The sequence below is a fragment of the Rhipicephalus sanguineus genome, unplaced genomic scaffold (genome assembly GCF_013339695.2).
Source record: "Rhipicephalus sanguineus isolate Rsan-2018 unplaced genomic scaffold, BIME_Rsan_1.4 Seq1073, whole genome shotgun sequence".
Taxonomy (NCBI): Eukaryota; Metazoa; Arthropoda; class Arachnida; order Ixodida; family Ixodidae; genus Rhipicephalus; species Rhipicephalus sanguineus.
The window spans coordinates 684,148-700,351 of NW_023614277.1; the positions used below are offsets into that span (position 1 = coordinate 684,148).

The following is a 16,204-nucleotide window of genomic DNA, read 5'->3' on the forward strand; positions in this document are numbered from 1 at the left end:
CCACCTCTGTATTTTTGCTACCCACTTTTGTAGGGCCCTTTCACCCTGCAGGTGAAATAAAAGGCATGTGATATTGATGCGGTGAATGAATGTGTGAACAGTTCTCTCTGCTTACCAATGCCATCGATTCACCTTTTCATCAAAGTGCTGGATAGTGAAAGCCGACATAGGTGGCCGATGGAAATTCATTGCGGATACGGCCTACAACACATGCTGGCAGCACCACACGGTTTCGTCGTCCCAGTCGGCCCCAGCACCAGCGTGTAAATAAACGATAAGCCGTGAAGCGGTACTTCCTGCACAAAGACATATTTTTATGATGCAAATGTCAACGCTATTTCGCTGATGTCCGTGACACCAGTTACGAGAAAATCACACCAACCCTTGGACCTGGCTCCTACAGCCATAGGCGTGCAACACGGCCCATTAGGGGGCATGGGGGTCAAAGCCCCCTACCTCGGTTGGCCAAGTCCAAAAGACATGCTTTACACTGAATGAAAAAAATGAATATGATGCGATGACGTGGTTCCCACAATGTCTTACTTATGGTTTCCGACTTTCCGGGAGTAAAGATTGGAAGTAAACAGCTCTTGGAATGCAACATCAGGGGCCTTCGGCCGCCAGTATCATCAAAACCTGCGTGGCCATAACCCTGCACTTAAAACAATGACTGGACAAGTGCGACTGAGTATTGGGCAGATTTTGCACACCCAACTTGGTAGTTTAGGGGGCGGCTTACCTCCCCTCCCCCCCACCCCCTCCGCCGTGCGCCTCCTATGCCTTAGCCACAATGCACAATTAGACTGGCACACTACCTCCTCCCCCCATACACCCCTTTTTTTTCGGGAAAATGGGAAAGCAACCTAATTACTTGTCAGGTCGGATGGAGTAGGTACGCCATGGTCCTCAAGTTCCCATACATGGCTTCTAGCACGGCGGGATTTAGACACAGGCTGTGGAAATGTGCGTGCCGTGTTATGCAATCGTCGGTGCCTTTAGCAACGACTTGCGCAATCACTCGACAGCACACATTTTCCACAGCTCTTGCGCTGCGCACACAAAGCCCACAAAGGCACCTGCAGGAAAAAACAAATGTGTACGGGAACATATCTCTTCCGGCGACCAAACAACAGCTCGGTACCAAACGTAACACATATTAATCAACACGAAAGGGAGACGCGCACGGCCTATATTTTCACACTTATGTAAGTGCAGCGCGACGATGTGGCTTACCACGACACTCCGACAGTTCTAAATATTTATGGTTTCTCCCGATGGCTGCTGCAGCACTCGTTGCATCGTTCGCACTACATTCTATGATTCACGGCCGGGCTCGACTGCGCGTATCATTCTATGTTGCCGAGCCGCGATTGACAGGAATCTTTCCGTCAAGCACTAGGTCGGCAGTGTCATTTCAGCTGCCGTTCAACTTCAAATTGAGACTATGACTTTGATCGTGATGGCCAGTACGCGTATCCATCAAGAGAACGAGCAGCTATCACACTTACCATTGCATACCGTCGATTCCGCGTCCGGTGACGGCGGCGGTTCGGAGTCGTCGTCTGCCAGTGCCGTCTTACGAGGCGGTGTATCGGAGTATGGGTCGAAACCCATCTCGGCTGTCATTCGTTGCAAACGCGCACGTAGGTTTGCGTCCATGGTTGGTAGAGCGATGATAACCGACTCGCAGTTTTCAAGCACGCGCGATACACGGTGCGATAGGGCGATAGCTCCGCTCGACGAGAACCACGCAAGCCGACCGGAATGGCGCCACAGACCACGTGGTTTCGCCCAAGAAAAAAAATTCCGCCGGCCTGGGCGGCCTCGCACCTCCTCGCTCCCTCCCTCCGCTCCTGCTTAGCTTTCCGCGCGCTGGCGGCTTTGAGTTGAGGGAGAAAGCTGCGGAACGTGATTTCTATAATTTGGTAACACCACTTAGACTTGACGGATTCGAAAAATTTTTGCGGCATATGACTCGTGAAGAGTCATACGTCAATAATGAGACTATTCCAATATAACTAAGAAAGGTGTTGCAGGGCCCCTTTAATGCATCCTAAGCTCATCATTCATGGACAGTTTTGGTGTATCAACAGATACTTGTGTTAAGCCATCATGTTTTATATGTACTACTTGTGTACTGTAAGGCCTCTATTGTGTGCAGGTTGTGGAATGTTTTGTGGCATCTGTAATGCATGTACCCAGCATAGACGACTGACTGTTCAAGGAACTGAAGCAGGGGACAGCTTGCTGTGAAAGATGGGAGCATTCTTCCTCTGGTCTGGACAAGCCCATATTAAGTGGTAGGCATTGGTTTCCTTCTCTACAAATGGGCAGTTCGAGAAGAGTAGCTTGGGCTTGTTGGTACTAATGCGAGTAAAATAGCGCACACTTAGAGTAAGCAGCATGACACAAGCGCTATCAACAGATGAATATTTGAAATAGCAGAGAAAGACTTGTGTACAGAAATGTGTCAGGTGAGTGTGCAAGTCACACAGGCATGACTGCAAACGATCTGAAATCGGCACAAAGGATCGGTAGTCCTTTACGGGCAAGCTAACAAAAGGCATGCTAACACACCGTGTGCCTAACTTCTCAATCATTTTGGCTTCTATTATCTCACGGACTGCATTTTCTTTACTGTTCACAATCACGTCAACTCCATCAAATTCAGGCTGACATTCACACGTGCTACAGTTGCATAGCTAGGTGACCGTTTTTGTGCTTTTGTACATTGCAACGGTGTTCTCTCAAACGATCGTTGAGGCATCTAGCGGACTGGCTAATGTAGAACTTTCCGTAATGCAGTGGGATCCGATACGCAGCATGATCAATGCATCTAACAAACGTACATCTATGTTTCTTTGAGCATGTCGCTAGTAGCTCCTTCCTAGGAACACTACTATTGCAAAGGCTGAAAGGTTTTTGAGGGGCACTAAACACAACAGATACATCAACGCGACCAGCAATCTTCTTGAGATTATGCACAATATCATGCATGTAAAGCGCTACACAACAATGCACTCGATGGTGCGGGCAGATAATTCGTGAAGTAAAATTTCGACCACTGCTACCTGTTGATTCTCGGATAACCAGCTTCCAGTAAGCGACCTGTTCTTCAGCGCAAAAACACAAAAGTGAATGCCCTCTGCGTGTTAATATATCTGAGAAAGCAGCATAGCAAAAATCTATTTCTAGCTCCTTGCTAGAAAAACTAAATCTGCTGCAGTGTAATGATCCTTTTCAAGTGAGATATTCTACCTTAATGATAATTTCAGAGAGCACCGTGGCAATCAAGAAAAGCACAAAGACGGTCTTCTAGCTATGCAGTGCGACATGTGGATGTCAGCAGGAATTCGATAAAGTTCATGTGATTGTCAAAAGTAAAAAGTTAGTCTGTGAGATGATTGAAGCCGAAATGACTCAGTGGTTAGGCACACGATGTGTTAGAACGCCTTATATTAGTTTGCCCGAAAAGGAACTTGTATTCCTTTGTACCGATTTCAGATGGCTTGCAGTCATGCCTGCGTGACACGTGCACTCACTTCACCTGTTTTTTACATAAGACTTCCTCTGCTATTTCAAATAAACAATTGTTGTTAGCGCTTGTGTCATGTTGCTTACTCTGTCCCTGTCTAAGTGTGCGCTATTTTACTCATCCAACTGAGAAACTTATGACACTATATGTGAGGAACACCAAGACAGGAAAGAGTATGTAATAGCAAGTGCTTGTGATATTGTTCAAACACACAATGTTGCAACTTGCCTGCAGCATAGCTTGCACCTTCACAGCTCTTTGCAAACAGTCGTGCAGTTGGGCACACTTCACCCTGCTGTTCTGGGTCACAGTTGGATCAGCGTGATGTGACATGTACCCAAAAAATATCGTCTGAAGGACACTCACCATTGATACCTTAAGCTCAAATAAAGAGCCAAGGCTTTTATGCTTCGTTACAGCCTCTACAATGGAAATCTCAGACTTCCAGTCACATGCTTTGTGCTGCTTACAAGTTGCTCCTGTGATCACTTGAACCATTCCTGTCACTCTCTTGTCATCTTTGAATGACACCAGCTTCTCTTCTGATGAGCTCGTGAACACAGCAACGTTGCTGATAGTGCATTTCAATTTTTTCTAAGGATATATGATATCAATAGCTGCATTAGTAAAGAGAAATGGGAAAAAGCATACCTGAAGCTATGTCTCGCTAATGGCTGCAGCCGACCTCACTTTCATGAGGAACAGGCACTCAAAGATGGGCAAAAAATGTCTCAATAGAATCTGATTTCTTGTGTCACTGTCTGTCATTGAGATGCCGTTTTCGCTTACTTTTTTATCATATTTTTCACACCTTCCTTGGTGAAGTAAGATGCTCAGAACGAATGAAACAAGTTAAAATGTTTTTTCCCATCAAGCCGTCCAACTAACTTCTTTTCAGCGTGCAGTTCTATTCTTTATAAAGCACTTCAAAAACTTTTCTACTGAACTATACATAATGCAAGCTCCCTCCTTCTGTGAAGCACAGTGTTTAAAGCAAAAGGGCATGTGAACTTCTGTGGATTTTTGTTCTTGGTAGTGCATAATTGCAAGCTTCAGTAGTTGCCAAGTCTTAAATATGTGCTGTTCATAACATTTTGACTGCAAATAACTTTTGTTCATTAGCCAACTTTATCACTGCATTGGTTCTATTCGTATTGTTGTGTTGTACAGAAACAGGGTGAAATATTTCCATGTTCTCTAAACCTTTCAGACGCCACCAATGAAAAACTGTCTGTAAATGCGTCAAATTGATACATCATTTCAAGGCACTCGATATTCTATTGCAACAAAAATAATGTCATAATGCATTAATTTATGTGTGTTATAGTAATTATAATTCAATTGTAATAAATATCTGTTTATTGTAAAGTCATTCATGCTACGTTCTTACATTAATAGAATGAAATCTTACGCCAAAAATAGTGCAAATTTGTTTTTGTGTATGTTCATTTGGAGTGAAGAAAAATTATACTTTTGGCATGGCTCGCAGGAAGGAGCACTTCGAACGACTCGTTGAACAGTGTAGTGCCTTCAGCAAACTGATAATACAACAGTACACTGCAAAATGAAGTTAAATGAACACAAATTTATTATGCAGCAGGTTCATTTGATCCAAAGCTCAACGTATCTTGTTCAACGTATCTTGATCAGCGCTTCTTGTCATTCCTCCCTGTGTGCGTTGTCTTGCTTTTCGCGCTGCTTACTTCTAAGGTATCTTGCTCTCTATTAGTCCTAGTCGTTACCAATGGCAAAAATAAGTGGTGCACACAATTGTGTACATAGCGTGTCAAAGGGTTAAAGGTTAATTTTCTGGAGAGTCCTTTGCTTTGTAGGTGGCCAAGTAAAGCCTCACTTTAGTTGTAATTATGAACTACATTAATTGAAAAGCTAACATTAGTGATAAGATTCAGTGAAACATAAATACTCCGTATCATCAGATCTTATTGCCAAGGGCCTCTATGCACTGTGTGATCTTTTCTGCATATGCAAGACGTAGAAGTGTCAAGGGTGAATGCAAAAGAGATCATCTTCAGTTTTCTCTGCTCTGAGGTGTCAATTTTATTTTGAAGGGCCTCACATAAGTAGTGCTTCAGATTTGACAAATGATTTTGTGTGCTTTTTTAAGATGTCAGGGAAACCAGGGTTTGCATTCATTAAGCACCATTGTCTTCATTAGCATACTGCAAAACATTATTCCTAGAAGCCTGAGTGTTACTGTGTAATGACAGCATTCAGGCCTTCATTTTGTATCATAGCTAGGGTTAGCATGACACTACATTTCTTGTTTTACTTGGACATTTGTTCTGTGCTTTCCTTTTTGTTTTTCAGTCACATTTTAATGAGTCATTTGGTTTCAGAAGTACTTCAAAGGTACCACAGAATGTAAAGTGCATTCTGACTTATGCCCACATGGCAGTTAGATGTTTGTACATATGTGAACATCGTATATGTCTCTGCACAGGCATGAATGAACGGATTATGTTGCACATTAAGTAACATGTAATTGTTTAGAGCAAGACAAGGGACATAGAAATATTATGTTCATGTAAGACAAAGGCATGAGATGGATAGATCAATGCCTGGAAATGAACAGTGTTCAGTACTGTGATATCAAGGGCAATTCATTGAATAGTATTAAAATTGCAAGATTACTAAAAGAGAAAAATATCTCTCGTGACTGCATTTACTAATCCTGATGTGAAATAAACTTTGTGCTATCTTTGAATTTTCATGTTTATATGTTACCACACTGTGCATGCTGATGGCAGTGACGACAACTGCAAAGGGTAAATGTTGGAAAAGCTACAGACATGAGAGCTAGGTTAAAGGTACACACAAGTGAACTGTTGTATTTTAAAATTGCGTGGTGAATTCCTTGACGTAATATTCATATTGTTTACTTTTACTTTATTCAAGAATTCTGGTGGGTCAACCAAAAAACATTGAAGCCACATGGCAATTGGCTCTGTATTAATCACAGCTTAAGAGGATTAAAAGTTCCTTATAAATAAAACATCCTTGTGATGTTTCGAAAGCAGGAACAAATGTGATAATGACTTCATAATTGTATTATGGAACAAACAATATCCAGACGACATATTTTTGTGCCTTCCAGGGAGATGTTCAATATCAACCCGATGCGAGGCAGCAAATGTGGAAATGGACGCAAGTCAAGGACAGCTGCAGACAGCAAGATAATGAAACTGATACAGCGATTGCACTGAATCACTGAAGATGTAAGTTAACTTTTTTGCTGGTGTTACTTGCTGATGAGCTTGTAATCCCTGCTATATTTTGGTTGCGTGTGTAGGGCCTGATATTCAATAAGGTGTGCTGAATATATAGGTTAACAAGCCTGAAATGGTCAGTCTGAGGAGATCCATCATAAACATTTTTATTGAAGGAATGTTGAAGCACTTGTTTTCACACAGAACAAGACAACCTTTATGATAAGTGAAAGCAATTTTCAGATATACTAACAATATTTGCAGAATTGTGTTGTCAAATTTACATTCCTTATTCCTAATTCTTTTTCGCTTGCATGCTTCCTCGTATCTCTTTGTATAAACAAGGGGCACCAGTGCCACCCCGTCTATTGTTCATAATGAGGGGATGCTTTGCTTTGTGAAAAGGAACATAAGAGCCCTATGTTAGCTAGAGACTGTTCTACCAGCTGTAGGCGGTGGTCTGGCATGCATTCGCCTCCTGGCCATGCCTGCTTATTTTGACCCCCAGTAGCCGACAGCTTGAGCAGATGTGCTTTCTCATGCAGCAAACTGTGCATTCTAGTCAGCTGTCACTGAGCGTCGGCCACACTCTCACATACCCTCTTTCATCAATGACTCTGTGTATGTCAGCAGACTGCAGGTTGTCATATTGACATCAGGGTGCTATTTGCTGTGGCTATGTAACCAGACAATATACAAGAGGGCAGACAGTATTAGCAAAGAAAATTGCTTAAGTTGACCAAATCACTCTTCATTAATTTCTCTCATTGCTGCAACAGCATACTTTCCGCAGTGTAAGAGGCTGCCTCATTCTCGGTGCTAGGTGCTTTGCCACGTTTGCTGCATTACTAAGCATCCGAGCTCGGGGTCGCCAGGAACAGAAAAAAGCCGAGAGCGAGAACAAGCTGGAGGTGTAGTTTATTTGTTAGCGGTCGTTTCGATCGAGTGCTCGGTTTGATCAAGTTACTCTGAATGAGACAAACTGTTGCTTGGAAGCAGGACAGAATGTCAACGTCAGTGCCACAAAATGCAAAATGCTCCTGAGAGGTTGTGTAGCTAGCTTTGCTGCATACTGCAACAATGCAAGGAATAAGCAAGTAGAGAGCAAAGCTACGTCCCCATTATGATAAACAGGAGCATCTGCGACCTTGATTCCATTGTCAGGTGTTGAGTTTCTGGATCCCGACGAGCAGGGACGTGCGTTACTTATGAACTCCAAATGGAAAGTGTTTAATATTGTGTAACACATTAAGCTGTGAGAGAAAGTTGGGCAGCATCGATGTGCCTGCCTTTGAGCGAATGCCTTGGGCTGTTGATGCTGCCTATGACACTCACTCATTTTACATTTCGAGTTAACTTGTGAAAACACCACAGCCAAGGACAATAGGACAATTCGCAACACTGTCCACCTGAAACTACTTGGCGTGATGTGAGAGCGGTAACTGATTGATTTGCTTATTTCATGTTGCATGTGCCTCGTTTTACGCAGAAAGGCTAAATATCACAAAACGTGTTTTTATCTCCTCTTTAGCTCTTTTAATTTGGCATTTTTGACAAAAACCGACACTCCTTCACAGCCGGCCTCAGTTCGAATCTGTTCACGGCCATTGCACGTGTCCGACAGCTAGTGCGGAAAATCTGATTTTCACTTTTGCTTTGTTTTCTTGCTTTCAAGAGCGCCCTTTGCTTGAACAGTTACACATGTCTTATCTCAACAAGGTAATCCCATTTCAACTGAACTTAACGTCTCCCCTCATGTCTTTAATGTCGTCTGCACAGAAGTTATTTGGATTTTTTACTGTGAACACAACATTTATTCAATCATGCAGGGGTTTAGGGTACACATGCCCTTTTCTTTTTTTATGAGTTTGGGCGGGCTGTGGATGCATCAAAATTAAAAACCTGCTGCTGTGTGGCTCATTTGTTTTTGCAAGGTAGATGCAAAATTCAGTTTCGGCACAGATTGCCTTCTTTTTTGGTTCAAGTGTCCTCATGTGTTTTTTTTCTTCTCTTTTCAGATGAGCCGGAATGCGAACAGTATACTCGTACAGTTTGGCAGAATAAACCCCATCTTTATGCGTTCAGAGCAGGTGGATGTTCACTGTTTACTTGGCAAGAAGTAGTATGTACGCATGCTTCCTGCCACAGCTATGTGCTGTCCCACACTTTGTGGGAAACACTGAATTCTGCATTTGCTGAGAAATATATGTTCCAAATAGTGCATTTTGTTGCTTTCCAGTCACCAATGCACAGAAGTTGACCCCACACTGTACTTAAAAAGTTGTAATAATGGGTGTTCTGTGGTGAAGAAAATTATGGTGCTTTATATGCAGCTACCGCAGTGATTATTGACTGATGCCAGTGGCAGCTTCCACTTTGCTGCGAAGAAGTTGTTATAGAGAGGATACACAGGTTAAGCAGTAATAATGACAAAAAATTTCCACAGGATGTATATGCAGCAGTCATGAGAAAGACATGCATGCACATGTTGCCCCTATTGTAACATATATTAGGCTACAAGTGCCATTATATTTGCCCTGCCAAATTACTTGTTCAAGTTGAACAGCAATATCTGTTCTTGGGATTGCCAGACTTTTTGTGATTGGCGTCCAACAACGTTTTCACCAAAGTTTCATCCCGACCAGGCGAGCTGTTGTCAGACCCTAGACTTCAAACAGCCAAACTATGTACGATTAATTTGTATGTGGTGCCAGAACACTTCAATTTTCAGTGAAGTAGCACACTTGTAGCCTGGCATTTGTTTCAACAGGGGCAATATGTACATGCATCTCTTTGTTACTGTTGTGTTCAACATCCAGTGGAAATTTTCGTCTCCATCACTGCATAATGCGTTTTTCCTTTCTCTAACAACTTCATCGCAGCAAAGTAGCAGCTGCCACTTGCATCAGTTGATAACCATTGCGGTAAATGCACGTAAAGCACCGAAACTTTCTTCACCACACGGCACCCATTATTACAACTTTTTAGGTACAGTGTGGTGTCAAGTTGTGCATTTTGGTGACTGTAAAGCAACAAAGTGCGCTATTTGGCACATTTCATATTCCTCAGTAGTGCGAAATTTCCAAGTCATTACATGCAACATTTTCAGAGACATTACGTATATTTCCAGGACACATTACGTATGACAATCCTAAGGTGACATCACGTACAACGTACGTTTCTTCGAGACATAACGTACGACATTCCTAAGAGGACATTGCGTACAATGTTTCTAGTAGACAATGACAATACGTACAACATTCCTAAAAAGACATTACGTACAATGTGTCTAGGAGACAATACGTACAACATTTCTAGGGAGACTCCGTTTGCGGAAATCGCCCTATTTGGGAATCGGAAAAGTGATCGGCAACTTTTTACCTTCAGCTTTTTACGTAAACAAGGGGCAAAATTTTTAACAGTGTGGACTACCGACGACTAAATAAGATCACCCGTAAGGACGTTTATCCCCTACCTCGAATAGACGACGCCATTGACAGCCTGCACGGAGCAGAATTCTTTTCATCGCTCGATTTGCGCTCAGCGTACTGGCAAGTCCCCATGTCTGATGAAGCTCGACCGAAGACAGTTTTTGTCACGCCGGATGAGTTGTACGAATTCAACGGCGTGCCGTTTGGGCTGTGTAATGCGCCCGCGACCCATGAGCGCATGATGGATACCATTCTGCGCAAGTTGAAATGGCACACGTGCCTGTGTTACCTCGACGACGTGGTCCTTTTCGCCGCGGACTTCTCCACTCATCTTCAACGCCTACGGCATGTGTTGACGCGTTTGAGAGACGCCGGACTACAACTGAATCTACAGAAATGCCGATTTGCCGCACGGCAGCTGACAATACTGGGCTACGTCGTGTCCAAGGACGGAATTCTCCCCGATCCAGCCAAGATTCGGGCCGTGTCAGAGTTCCCCAAACCTACATCGGTCAAAGAACTGCGCAGTTTCGTAGGACTATGCTCCTACTTTCCGCGCTTCATCCGCAACGTCGCGACTATCATATCGCCGCTGACGAAGCTCCTTGGCAGCATCGGGCCCCTCAATTCATGGTCGTCACAGTGCGATGACGCTTTCGCAAAGCTCCGTAGTTTATTGACGTCTCCTCCGATACTACGCCACTACGATGCTACGGCCCCTACAGAGGTACACACGGACGCCAGCAGTGTTGGCCTCGGCGCTGTCCTTGCGCAGCGCAAACCTGGGTTCCCGGAATACGTCGTGGCATATGCAAGTCGTACGCTTACTAAAGCTGAGACCAACTATACCGTTACGGAGAAAGAATGCCTGGCAATCATCTGGGCCCTTACGAAGTTCCGACCTTATTTGTATGGTCGCCCATTTGATGTCGTCACCGACCATCATGCACTGTGCTGGTTGTCGTCCTTGAAGGATTCCTCAGGCCGTCTCGCCCGGTGGGCACTTCGCCTGCAAGACTACGACATCCGCGTGCTGTACCGCAACGGACGCCAGCATGCTGACGCCGACGCCCTGTCGCGCTCTCCCTTGCCTGACGACAATGCCCACAGCTCAGTGTCTCACCTTACCGTTTCTTACCTCGACATTCACACCATCGCTACCGAACAGCGCAAGGGTCAATGAATTGCCTCACTGATAGACTTGCTGATTGATCCATCGGCCACACCATCCTCTTGCGCATTGCGTCGTCAAGCCCACCATTTCGCTGTTCGCGACGACCTCCTCCACCGACGCAATTACGAAGGCGACGATCGCCAGTGGCTACTAGTGATACCCCGCAGTCTGCGTTCTCACATATGCGAGTCGTTCCACTCTGATCCGCAGTGTGCACACTCTGGGGTATCGAATACCTACCGCCGCATTCGCCAACGTTACTTTTGGCGAGGAATGTACCGCTACGTGCAGAAGTTCGTTCGCTCCTGCAGCGATTGTCACCGCCGCAAAACTTCAACGCACCTGTCGGCGGCAGGTCTGCGCCCTGACCGACCGTTTGGGCGCGTTGGCGTCGATTTGTACGGGCCACTTCCACGCGATACACTGAAACGGCCGCCCTCCCTGCGGCTACAGCGCACCATGTGGCCTCCTTCTTGCTCCACCGATTCATGCTGCGTCACGGTCCACCGCAGGAGCTGCTCAGTAATCGAGGCTATGTCTTCTTGTCGGAAGTCGTCGAAGTCATTCTCAAAGAGTGCAACGTTCTTCACCGCAAAACTACTGTTTGCCACCCGCAGACGAATCGCCTCCCCGAACGCTTTAACCGCGCGCTCAGCGACATGCTCTCTATGTACGTCGCCGCCGACCACAGAAATTGGGATGCCATTCTGCCCTTTGTCATGTACGCCAACAATACCGCCCCTCAGAGCATTACTGGCTTCTCTCCCTTTTTCTTATTGTATGGCAGGCACCCGTCGCACACGATCGACACAATCCTTCCCTAAAAGCCGGATCGCTCTGAATGTGCGCCTATTTCTGCCACAGCCAGACTTGCTAGGAGTGTCGTGAGCTCTCCAAGACCTTCTGTACGCATAACCATGAGCGGCAGAAGAGCATTCGCGGTGACACCACCCCTTCTGCGCCCACGATCCTCCCTGGAGCGCTAGTTTGGCTCTCTGTCCCTACCACTGCAACTGGCCTCCCTTCCAAACTACTGCCCAAATACGAAGGCCCCTACCGTGTCGTCGAACGCATATACCCGGTCAACTACCTGATTGAACCCATGGAACCATCTTCGGACATGCGCCGTCGAGGGCGCGACATTTTCAACGTGGAGCGCCTGCAGCCCTACAACGACCCCCTCATAGTGACAAGTTGCTAGGTGGCCAGGCTGCTCCCTTTTCGTACCCGAGGTAATTGTAGCGAAGCGTTCGAACTTGGTAATGGGTCGTCCTCTCGAGCACCTTCTAGTGGGTCGCCCTCTTCGGTTCTTTTAGAAGTGAACGCAGCTCGCGCTGAGAGTCGGCCCCGCCTTGACTGTCGCTGTATCGCCGAGTATCGTCGCCGCTAATAAACCTCTTTATATAAGCTTTATCGCGTGGCCTTCCTTTCAGTGCACTCTTCGGATCACCCGCCTTACGAAAGCTTCATCATGGGACCCTCTTTCAGCGTATACTAAATGAATCGCCCGCCTATCCTAAGCTTCATCGCGTGACCTTCCTTTGAGTGCACTCTCCGGATCCCCCGCCTTACGAAAGCTTCATCATGTGACCCTCTTTCAGCGTATACTAACTGAATCGCCCGGCTATCATAAGCTTCATCGTGTGACCTTCTTTTCAGTGCACTCTCCGGATCCCCCGCCTTACGAAAGCTTCATCACGTGACCCTTGGTTGCGGAACGTCGGCCTTCTATTCGTAGCGCCGCCAGAAAGACGGATCCATGAGACTGCAACGAAATGCCTTTAATGGCGACAATCGAACACAAAAAACTACATGATGATAGTAGTGCAGGGACTTCTTGCCGCTATCTGCGGTGACAGCAGCCCACTATCAATTCCTCTTCTTTGTCGTCTGCTGATCTCCGACATCCTCCGGGCCTCAAATGTGGTGACATCTAGCTCTAGACTCTGTCGCTTCTGCACTGGCCTCTTGACTACTTTGCCTCCCTGTAATCGCACTAAACAGGCGCGCACCACTCCGTCGTTTTCTGGGTACACTCTTGAACCCTGGCTAGTGGCCAGAATAACTTGGGTGTGTTAGGAATGTCCACAATCACGATGCCGTCGACCTTTAAGTTTCTTGAGTGGTGCGCGGGTGAGCGATGAAAGTTGCAGCAAATATTCAAGTTTCCATCGCTTCCAGAAGTCTTCCACCATTTTTTGTCGATGTTGAAAACGGCGCTGGTAGTCTTTGGCCCCGTGGCTTGTTACTTGTTTTGACAATGTCTTTCCTTCTGGTAAACGTCGTCAGTTGCTGGCCGACTAGGAAATGCGCTGGCGTGAGGGCTGAAGGTTCGCTGGCCTGATCACGACAATACGTTAGTGGCCGCGAATTGAGCACCGCTTCAACCTCAGTCAAGATGGCTGATAGTTCTGCGCACAGACAGCTTCGGCCTAAAACTTTTCGGAGTGCCGTCTTCACAGTCCCGACCAATTGTTCCCACCAGCCTGCCCACCATTGGGCCGCTCCGACTATGAACTTCCACTGTATCCTTTGGCTTGCAATATAAGCCTGGAAGTCGTCTTTTCGAATAACCTTCCATATTTTTTGTAGCTCCCGAGACGTCCTCTTGAAGGTAAGGGCACTGTCGGAATGAATGGTACTTGGCAGTCCCTTTCTTGCACTAAAACGGCGGAATGCCAACATGAAAGCAGGTGACGATATATCAGAGACCAGTTCCAAGTGCAAGGCTCTTGTCACTGAACACGTGAAAAGAACGATATACATTATGGAATCGGAGCTCTCGGATGACTTCGCATACAATGGTCCGTCGAAATCAATTCCTGTAGTGTCGAAAGGTTTCGTCTTTTCGACACGGCAACCTGGAAGCGGCGGGTACGGGCGGCACGGTGGTTCTCGTGCGAAAGCGCACGCATATCAGGCATCGGTTGATTCCCTTTTTTTGCCGCTTGTCGCGCTCTCGGGATCCAGAAGCATTCGCGTACGTTGTGTACTGTCGCCGTTACTCCTGCGTGCATGACTCGCCAATGGGTATCGGCAAATACCAGCTCGGTGAAACGGTGTCGACTTGGAAGCAGGAATGGATGCTTCACGTCCTAGCTGTCTGAGATTTTCTAGCCTTCCGCCGACGCGTAGAAGCCCGCTTTCGTCGATAAATGGGTGTAGTTGTGGTACCCATGAGTTACTGGTGTATCGTATGTATGGTTCTTGATAAAGACAAGCGCTGGTTCTGTTACATGCTTACAAGTTTTGCGCATGCCCACTAACAACAAACAGGCGTCAGAAGATTATCGTGATTGTGTTCCCTATCCTACCGAACGTATAAATAGCTGGGAAAATAAAGCAACCTTGTTCTTTGTTGACTGACACTTGGCTCGATCGTGTTCTTTGCACGAACCCAACGAAACATGGTGTCAGAAGTGCGGCTCACCCACATGCAAATGTGATGGAATTCTTAAGCCCCCTGAGCCATTACGTCTAAGTGGCGACATTGCCAAACAATGGAAGATGTTTAAGCAAAAATTTGCGCTTTTCCTAACAGCCTCGGCAGCAACAGAAAAGCCTCGGGATGAGAGCACGAAGACGGCCTTGCTGCTCAGTTTGGGTGGCGACGATGTACTGGAAATCTACAACAACCTTACTTTCAATGAAGACGCTGAAAGACAGGACTATGCGACCGTTATCAAGAAGTTTGACGAGTATTGCGCGGCGCAGGTGAATGACTGTAGAAACAGCGCTAAAAGACGGGACGAACGAGGAAAGGACACAAACAACGGCGCTGACTAACAACCAAATGTGTTTTATTCTTCCAGTCTGCATTTATATACTCCGCCACAATCTCAACAAAGCAAAAGGCAAAGAAACATAGAAAAAGATGATTAGCCTGCGCAGAGGCCAAAAAATCTTCAAACAGACAGAAACGTTAACTCCTTCGGAAGGAGGGAGATCGAGGGGAGGCTGACACATGCCTCTCCGCCATTATAGATATGATACGCTTCAGAAATGACACGCGCCCGTTCATCATGGTACTTCGACAGGAAAATGGAATCTTTAAAAGATGGCTGGCAACCACATTCATTACAGTGAAGCGACAATTGACTATCTCTGGCGTGTTTACGGACGTTGTTTGCATGCTCGCGCATGCGGTCATTAGCGCACCGCCCCGTTTGGCCGACATAGTAACGGCCGCAAGAAAGAGGTATCTTATACACAACACTATCACAACATTCAACATACTTCTGGCGATGCTTTTTGCTGCATCTTTTCGTCTTCGTCTCTCGATTTACTTGCTGACACAGGCTACCAAGCTTATTTTTGGCAGAAAACAACAGTCTAACGCCTGCCCTGCTGACCACTTTCTTCAGATTATGTGCCACCTTGTGCACATAAGGAATAACCACTACTTTCTTCTGCGGGTGTGTCACTGATTGAACAGCAGGTGAGCACTTGCTTTTAAAACCAGACACGAGGCTTTCTGCGATACTGGTCAAAAGCGTTCCTGGAAAACCTGCAAGCTTCAGGCGTGCTACTTGAGAACAAAAGCTCGCTTCGACTTGGTGGTCACAGGACCTCTCAAGCGCCGCCTTCATGCAAGCCCTTGCAATACCGCGCTTGACAATTTTTGAATGCGCAGAAGAAAAGGGAAGAAGGCTCTTTTGAGACCTAGGCGCATAACACCAACATACATGGCTGTTTGAGAACGAAAGTTCCAAGTCCAAGAAGCGTAGCCTATTGTCTGAGGGATGCTCAGTTGTCAATTCAAATGGACTTAATTCCGCGAGGAACACGTCAAAAATTTTCGCAGCAGGCTGCACGTCATGAGAGTTAGTGCTATAAA

General features: G+C 46.0%; 1 long non-coding RNA gene across 1 annotated transcript; it reads left to right on the top strand.

Annotated features, from left to right (window-relative positions):
• The first annotated feature begins 2,197 nt into the window (after nt 1–2,197).
• Nucleotides 2,198–8,850, top strand: LOC119376040 (uncharacterized). Its single transcript, XR_005180491.2, has 3 exons — nt 2,198–2,300; nt 6,651–6,771; nt 8,781–8,850. It is a non-coding gene; the product is annotated as an uncharacterized LOC119376040 (long non-coding RNA).
• The last annotated feature ends 7,354 nt before the right edge of the window (nt 8,851–16,204 follow it).